Source organism: Sinohyriopsis cumingii, chromosome 8 (assembly GCF_028554795.1).
Source record: "Sinohyriopsis cumingii isolate HCF-2022 chromosome 8, ASM2855479v2, whole genome shotgun sequence".
NCBI lineage: Eukaryota > Metazoa > Mollusca > Bivalvia > Unionida > Unionidae > Sinohyriopsis > Sinohyriopsis cumingii.
The window spans coordinates 6,935,833-6,945,168 of record NC_142968.1 but is presented as its reverse complement, the minus strand read 5'-3'; positions in this window follow the sequence as shown (position 1 = coordinate 6,945,168).

Genomic DNA, 9,336 nt, shown 5'->3' with positions numbered 1-9,336 from the left:
CTCATACACGCACATACTCACATCAAGAAAGGAGTGATTATTTATAGTCACACTACTCCACATTCACACAAATTCGCAACTTGAACAGTCTATTTTCTATAGTATTGGGGTAGCCCTGAGAAGGGCTGTTGTTTTGAATTCAAGATGCACCTAGTTAATGGTGACACCTCCCAGGCCGGGCACCGCAGACACATCGACGGTGCCATTCATTGTTTCAATTGATTTGAGTAGTTGGAAGCGCGGGAGAGGGTGTGGCCTCATCCCAGTTTTCACTTTGTGGAATAGTGAAGACTTCCCTCCTTCACCTATGCCACACCCATTAATGATCAGGTTGTGGTGCTAATAGTGGCTGTGGTACTGGTAGTGGATGTCGTGCTGGTACTGGTTGTCGTGCTAGTACTGGTCGTAAAGGTATCCTCACCTCAGGCTTGACCTCATACAGACGCCTGAGCAAGAGCTGAGAGTAGAATATTTCTTCCTTCTCTTTCTTCTTTATCCTCTCCTCCTCCTCTTCAATTCTTGCACTTTCTACAATCGCCTCCATGACCAGCTCGTCCAGTAGGCGCCTGGCATACTCCAGGTGCATTTGAATTCAAGCGATTTGATGAGTCTGCTCATCTTCTTTTAGTTGATGAATCAACGACGGGTAGCCAGACTGACGAATGCTTTCGTTCTATATAATGTGAAGCGCGAACATGAAGGAAAACATCTCCTGTTACCAAAATTTACAGACCCATATCATTACCAAAACAAATATGGAACGCGTGGACCTAAAAGAAACACTCACTTTTACCGACAATCACAAACTACAAACAAAAACACACAGACGATATTTTAACAAGCTACGGAAACGAAGTGCTTATAGACACATTTCTATTTTTGGACATAAAACAAAGAAACGATGTGCTTGTAGACACACTTCTATTTATGTTAACTTACTAACATACAATTAGCAACTGAATTAGTATGTCTTCTCTAGTGTATTGGGGTAGCCCTGAGGAGGGCTGTTCTATTTTGTGGATAGGGGTTATGGCAATATTTTATCGTCTAAGATTGCGTCCCCGTCTGGAGGCAAGGTTTCCCACAGGATCGGGCCTGCTTCTTTGGAAAGAGAAGGAGAAGTCTTTACGGTCCACACGGCAGTCTACAAATCCTCTGTCTGCTTCCTGCTGTCGTTGCTGCTGCTTTCTCTGCTCTCTCTCTCTGCTTCTGAAGTCTGTACTTCTCCGTCCACTCTTCTTGCTCCTTCTTGATTTCCTCTCTGAAGAGCTCTTTTATTAGGTCTTTGGCCACTTTGAACATTCTGATATTCTCTATCTCTTCATGCTTCGGTATCAGGCTTTGCCTTATACGGTGTACATTCACGTCATGTGGTCCTGTGTGCAGCACGCTTTGCCTGCTTTTCCCGCCTGCGCCTAATCATGAGCCTCTGATACCCAGGTCCTGCTTTCTCCATGTCTACCGCCTGAATGGTGGTTGTTGATGAATATGGTCAGACTTGAGACTGCCGCGTTTTATATAGTTCAAGCGCGGACGCGATAGAAGACATTCCAACTATATTGTGTTGGGTTGGAATGCTATAATTGTTGATTTGAGGGATAGAGAGAAGTCAAAGAGCATGTATAATGATTAAACATGAAAACAAACAACAGACACAATTTTTTCAAGTCACAACATTGTTTATTCAAACAACAACCAAGCAACAATTACCCATGACATATTGTTTTCAAACAAACTAACAAACAATTTTTCAAATAACAAACTATTTTGACAAGGTTGACAACGTTGTGAAGTTAAGCTAGACGTCCTCTGTTCGAAGTCATTGGGACATTGATTTACACTACGTTTCCTAGCTAAAGACAAAAGATAGCCATAATGGTCACAAAACCATCGATCTACTTTCTTATCGTTTCTAGAAGAGTGCCGATCAAAATAAGTCACTAAATGTTCTAAAGAATATCCAAGACTGCGTTGACGAAGAAAATAAACACAATATTGTCCACACATCATGGAATCTGTGCTTTGTAATTTCACATTATTGAATCGTGTCGTCGGGGCATTTCTTCTCATAAAGTCGACGATGTCGTCTTCCAAAGGTGGCAATCCATACGAATCAAAATCAGGGGGAAAGTAGACGGCTCCCCAATGTGTTCCTGGGAGATGGCTGTCATCCGTGTTGATGACATTAGATTGAGGGTCTTGAGGTTTGAGATGATACAGTTCATCTGTAGTACACACGACAGGATTCCAAGAAGCATTGTACGAACTGTGGTTCAAAAGGTAATAAGGTTCCCATGTGTTCATTTTTTGTGTTGTTTTGTTTTTCTGGTTTTCTTCACAGGTCATAATAAGTCATCAATTGAATCATGGCTTTTTGTTTGAAAATCTCTGACAAGTAACCGTTTCTTCGCTTCGTCTCCGCACTCTGAGCCAAGAGCGCTTCAGTGTGATGGATCTCTAGAGCTATCGATGTAGGAAAGGAATGATCACGCAAGTCTTTATACCACTGATGCAACATGGCTTCTTCCGATATGAGACTGCAAGATTCGTCCAGATACTCGTTCAAATTTTATTCTTGACTCGGCATCAAACATTTATCCTTTTGAATTTGACTGGGATGATCGGTTTGACATCCATTGCAATCTTTCTTGATCAGTTCGGTATTTTTTCTTCGAGGTGTTTGGCAGAAAATGAGACTAACTGTTGTTCATGTTCTGGCCATCTGGAATTCATCACTATGTTCTCTTCGTCTTTGTCTCGGGGTTCTTCTTCCACGGTATCCTCCCATTCCATTTTTATAGATTCTCCACTATTCAAGGAGGGGTTACAGTCTTCCATAGCTTCTAATAGTCTAGGATGACTTCTCTCAAACTGTTGATTTATATCGTAATAATTCCAATTATTATAAACTAACTGCGTCTTCTACGCTTTGATTGGATGTAAACGGTCACGTGATACAGATCTGGAATTTTTTACACATCGATAAATTCTGCGGACTAATTTTGATTCCCTGTTACCCAATCATTTGATGTGAAGTTTTATCTATATCAATGCCTTACACCCTAATAATAATAACAACAAGCTCCCAACCACCCATTCCTGTGATTTCCGATAAAAAAAAATTACAAGCCACAGCTTAAAATCGACCAGTAGAAGTTAAAACAATGTAACTGCACAGGCCTTCCTGTACTCCAACACTCACACCATTTTGGTGAAGAAGGCATATGGCAAGCTTTAGAAGCCAATCTTCATAAATTATTGCATTTCACCTCGACAACGTGTTACAGCAGCGGCTATTAAAGGTCAGGGTCATATGTCAACTAAGGGATGTCACTAAAAATGGACGAGATTTTGCTTTTGAAAGATCGAAATGCGTAGAAAGTAACAGCGACGTTGCTATAACAAAACGTGCCATATGCAAATGTAATTTTCATTAAAAAAAAAAGAAAAAAGAAGGAATATTCCTAGTTTAACAGCAACAACCATTTTTTATATATTAAAATATTGATCACAACAGTATATCGCTGGCATGACCTGCAATGACATTCTACCCCGTATCACTGTATAAAGAATCGAAGAAGCTAGGCTAGTGAAGATAGGGCTATGCATTCTACCGCAGTTAAGAGGCTAATGCAAGAAAACGTCGATGTACATAAAAGTGAATGTTTTGTTGGTTAAATATTCTGATCTGATGTTAGAAAGGAAGTAAATTGGAATTATAAGGATTACATGATCATGTCTGGGTATTTATCGAGGTGTAAATTTTACCTAATCACTCACCTAATCACTTCGGACTTTATTTACTTTGTGAGCGATTAGGTAAAATTTACACATCGATAAATACCCAACCATGATCATTTAATCCTATATTATCAAACTGAGCATACAAGAGGACGTTTACCGTCTCGGTTAGAGCTGTAGTAAATTGAAGTTTCACACGAATTTGGCCGGATTTTATAGGGTGGATATGTCCCTCGTCGCTGCCTTGGTATGGAGTGAAATCAAAAGCCCACAACGCATAGTCTCCTGCATAATCCTCGTACGAAATGCCGTGCTTACTGTTGGTCCCTAATTGTCTGGTGGCTTCGTACAGGGACAAGGACGATCTCAAGTAATTTTTTTGCTCAAAGTTAGGTTCGAAGTGTCTGGTACACAGGGTCTCGGCATCTAGACTGACTTCGAGTTTAGACACGTCCAAGTGCTTAAAATTGAAAGTATTTTTTAGTTTGGTTCTATTGAAGGCTTCATTCTTGACGATACCAATGATTGAACGTTTGGGTAACTGTCCTTGGAACAGCTGATCTTCGATCATGGATTTTTGTCCCCAGGGAATGGTAAAAGTTTTCACTTCCACGCGTAGTATCGGATACTTGGCGGTCGTTCTGCTCAAAGTGTGACTAATGTCATTTCCCACTTTAGAGTCGGGATTTATCAATTTTAGTTTTGAAAGCGGCATAAATTTCAGTCATCAAATGGAAAGCGACACTGTTGAGATTCAGTCTCTGGGGACACCCACGCCGTTCAGTAAATTCTTCTCATGCAACCACATGTCCAAATGCAAACGATCCATCAGTTCTAAACTTCGTCCCGCTTTGATTTAGTTTCATCGGTCGTTGAATACCACATTGGTGCTTCTTTGCCGTGCGTCCATGCGGCATCTTTTAAAGCGTGCAATCCTCGTATTTTCATCAGTTTCAAAACCGGGGCCACCGAAGATTTCAGCACATATCCTAAACCATGTCCGCGCTGTTCAGCGACGCCTCGGTACACTGGATACGTGACTTGCGAGTCATAAGAGAATCGTTTTAGAAAATGGAGTTTCACCGTGACTTAACCTTTGGTGAGTGGAATATTTTGTCCCAGATCTCTTTTTATGACAAGGTTGACAGTGTCAAAATACGACTTGCTGACGGGCAAATAGAGAGGATGTGCAAATTCGCGGTGAACGTGATAGGTGTTTCCACATTCCTCGTCAGTGTTCGTGTCGAAATCCATTTTGAAAGGAATGACACGCAGTAACGGTACGGAAGTGTGTCCCAACACGTTGTTCTCCGCGACATCGGAGTACACAAAGATCAAAATGAGTCCTTGATTCAGTTCTACCGGGACACGAAACCACTTTGCAAAACTCAGGTTGTCGTAAACGATTGCTAATTCGCCATTTTCCTCTATTTTCTACCTCATTACCTGTCACCTCCCAAAATGTCAAACAATTCAGGCCTAAATGTAATACCTATCACTTTGTCATCCTGAAATTTCATCAGTAGGCGACGAGCAACTTTATGGTATTCGATCGTGACACATATTTTAATTTGTCCAAGGCTTTGCCAAACGCTGCCTAGAACCTTAACAAAAGAACATTCACGAGATAGACCCCAAAAGTGGTAAACTAAGTGCGTTAGACCTAGCCATAAGTAATCTAGAACTAGCTTTGATCACAGAGTGGAAAGTTATGTAAAATGGCACCATATGAAGCGACCATTTTCCAATAGCAATAACATTTTATATTAAAGCTTCAAGGATCAAAAGCAGTAACATCCCTCAATGGAAACTAAGAAGGTAGACTGGGACACCTTTCACGAAACTCTATGCCAAATGAAGACGAAGGAACTACAAGATAATAGCACTGACTGCTACTACGAAAGCAGCGTTCAAGCAATTAATAACGCACCCAACAAAAGCATACCTCTAACTAAAGGAGAAACAGGCAAAATCCCAATGCCATGGTGGACGGAAGAATGTAAAACAGCAATCAAAGACAAGAAGAAAGAACTCAACTGTTTCAAGCATACAAAAAAGCATCTCATTTCCTAATATACCAAGAAAAAGAACTACATGCCAAAACTGCAAATTAAACTAGCCAAGGAGACCTTATGGCGCAATTACTGCACGTCCCGCGGCTCATATCCTTTCCTCTACACGGAAACTGACATCCAGGTTTCATCTACACTAATAAATATAGGTTTGATCATATGAGCACTCAAAGATTTTAAGTTGTTGAATTTTTAATAACATTGTGTTTGCATTGGTTTACTATGGAAACTGTTTTAGTACCTTGAGTCCTGGGGAATCACGTGATCCAAACTGAGCCGCTAGACGGTGCTACATTTAAAATCAAACATAAATTTTAACGAAAGTTAGCTGATTCTTGGCATCCGTCCGTCTACGGGAGACGATAGCGTAACTCCAAAGTAAGCTTTAGTCTATCCTTCTTTCTAGCTCTCTTTTCAGTTTGTTTTATTTTTCTCTCTTCCTCTGCGTTTTGAACTCCCTGTCTGACAGCTAGGCGCCAGCTGGAACGGTTGTTTGCACAGTTCTCCCAGTCGTTGACATTGATGTTTGCCGTCTTCATATCCTTCTTGCAAACATCTTTGTAGCGCAGATGTGGTCGTCCAGTTGGTCGTGCACCTTCTGCTAACTCCCCATATAACAGGTCCTTGGGAATGCGACCTGGGTCCATTCCTTTTCACGCAGTTTGGTCTTCTCTGTGAGGTTGGGGTTGTTCCAGACTCTCTGGTTAAGTCTGGCCATCACTGCTGCTGCCTTGGCAATCCTGCCGTTCACCTCAGAATCAATGGAGAGTGAGCTGGAGATGTTAGACCCGAAGTATGTGAAGTTCTCGACAACTTCCTAGTTTTACCCATCGATGGTGACAGAGGGAGGGGAGTCTGCATCCTGCGCCATGACGTTCGTTTTCTTCAAACTGATGGTCAGTACAAATTCCTTACAAGCATGGGAGAGGCGGCATACCAGCTGCTGCTGCAGTCCATCTTCCGTGTGTGATGTCAAGGCTGCATCGTCGGCGAAGAGCAATTCACGGATGAGTACCTCTGTGACTTTAGTCTTAGCACGGAGACGGGCGATGTTGAACAGCTTGCCGTCAGCCCTGGTATGGATGTACACTCCCTCGCTGCAGTCCTTGAATGCGTACTGGAGAAGCATGGAGAAGAAGATGGCAAAGAGCGTCGGCGCAAGGACACAGCCTTGTTTGACTCCACTGATGACTGGGAATGCTTCAGATGTTGCGGCATTGAAGCACACTGTGCTGTGCATGTTCTCGTGGAACGACATGATGATAGCAAGCAGACGTGGGGGGCAGCCGATCTTCTGCAGGAGTCTGAAGAGTCCACTCCGACTAACCAGGTCAAACGCCTTCGTCAGGTCTATGAAGGCAATGTAGAGGGGCATCTGCTGCTCGCGACACTTCTCCTGCAGCTGACGTAGTGAGAAGATCATGTCTAAAGTTGACCTGCCGGCTCGAAATCCACACTGGGACTCTGGGTAGACGTGGGAGGCTAGGATCTGCAAGCGCGACAAGGCAACGCGGGCGAAAGCCTTTCCAACGATGCTGAGGAGGGAGATGCCCCGATAGTTGTTGCAGTGGCTACGGTCTCCTTTGTTTTTGTACAAAGTGACGATGTTGGCGTCACGCATGTCCTGTGGGATGTATCCCTGTTCCCAGCAAAGGCAGAGGAGTGTGTGTAGGGGCTGGAGCAGTGCTGGTTTTCCGCTCCTGAGGACTTCAGGCGGAATGCCGTCGCTTCCCGGAGCCTTCCCACAGGCAAGGCAATCGATGGCTTTTCCGAGCTCTTCCAGGGTGGGCTGTGTGTCTAGCTCCTCCATGACAGGCAGGTCTGGAATGGCGTCCAGGGCAGTTCCAGTGACATTGTTTTGGGTTGCATATAGCTCGAGATAGTGCTCAACCCATCGCTGCAGTTGTTTCCCCTGGTCTGTGATGACTTCGCCCGTCTTGGACTTGAGAGGGGCGGTCTTGTAGCTGGGGGGTTTGGCCTGTCGCCTTTTTGATACCCCCATACATTCCTCTTGTATCCCCGATGTCAGCAGATGTCTGTATACTGTTGCAAAGGTTCAGCCAGTAGGTGTTGGCACAGCGGCGGGCAGTCTTCTGGGCATTGTTCCTTGCAATCCTGAGGGCTTGTAGTGTTCTGGGGCTAGGTGCAGCCTTGTGTGCCAGGAGGGCTTTCCTCTTTGCCTCAGTCACGGGCTCCATCTCCTCCCAGTTAGCCTCATACCAGTCGACATTCTTTCGCTTCCTCTTCCCGTAAGCTGTGATGGCTGAATTGTACACAGAGTCACGGATATGGGACCACCTGGAGTCAATGGTGTCATCAGGTGTCACTTTTGTGAGGGCTTCCTTCAGTTTGCTGATGAACTGCTGTGTTTTCTCTGGGTTGCTTGCACAGCAGGTGTTGATGCGTGGGTGACCCTTCTTCTTGGCATGGTGCAGCTTCTTGGGTAATATTCTCACCTTGCTGGCCACGAGGGAATGGTCCGTGTCACAATCGGCATTGTGGTAGCTGCGGGTGAGGAGGACACTGGCCAGTTCTGCACGCCTGGTGATGACGAGGTCTAGCTGGTGCCAGTGGCGTGAACGTGGGTGTCTCCACGACACCTGGTGGATCTCCTTGCATTTGAAGAAAGTGTTGGTCACACATAGGCTGTGGAACCAGCACATCTTCAGCAGTCGCTGACCATTCTCGTTGATCTTGCCCCTTCCGTAAAAGCCGAGACAGGTGGACCAGGCCTCATGGTCAGCTCCCACTCTAGCATTGAAGTCTCCTAGTAAGTAAAAGCTTTCATTGTTGGGGATACTGGATATTGCCTGATCCAGAGCCTCATAAAACTTGTCTTTCTCCTCGTAGGGGGAGCAGAGGGTTGGGGCGTACACGCTGAAGATGTTGACCGGGCCTAAGGATGTTGACAGCCGGAGGGCAGGGATTCTCTCAGTACCTGATGATGGAGGTTAAATGAAGACGATTAGTGTGTTCTTGACGGCAAAGCCTACACCATACTGCCTAGGTTCATCCGAGGGCTTCCCCTGCCAAAAGAATGTGTAATTGGCTTCCCTGATGGTGCCGCTATCAGCCAGTCGGGTCTCCTGGAGGCAGGCAATGTCGATGTTCAGTCGTGAGAGTTCTCTGTCAATGATGGCAGTCTTCCGTGCATCGTCGATATACTGTAGGTCAACGATCAATCCAGGACACATGGTCCTGATGTTCCAGGTTGCAAAAAGAAGAGTTGGAGTCTTATTTCTTCTTTTAGTCTTTCCTGGTGCGGAGTTTTGTGGCCCACTTGTCGAGATGGTTCTCTAAGCTCCACGCACCCAGTGAAGCAGGCAGGCCATGGCGGTCAGCACCTTACTGACTGGGGGCTGCCAAGCTTGAGGCGGGTGGTAGCTGTCCAGTGAGACCTGGTGATCTCTCCCACCGTCAGAAGTAACCCCTGGCGCCAAGCTCTACGCCAATCGAGCTTTGACTTAGAACCGGTAAACTGCTACTTCTCGTGTTGTGTCGACGCAGTACGACGACGCTGGAG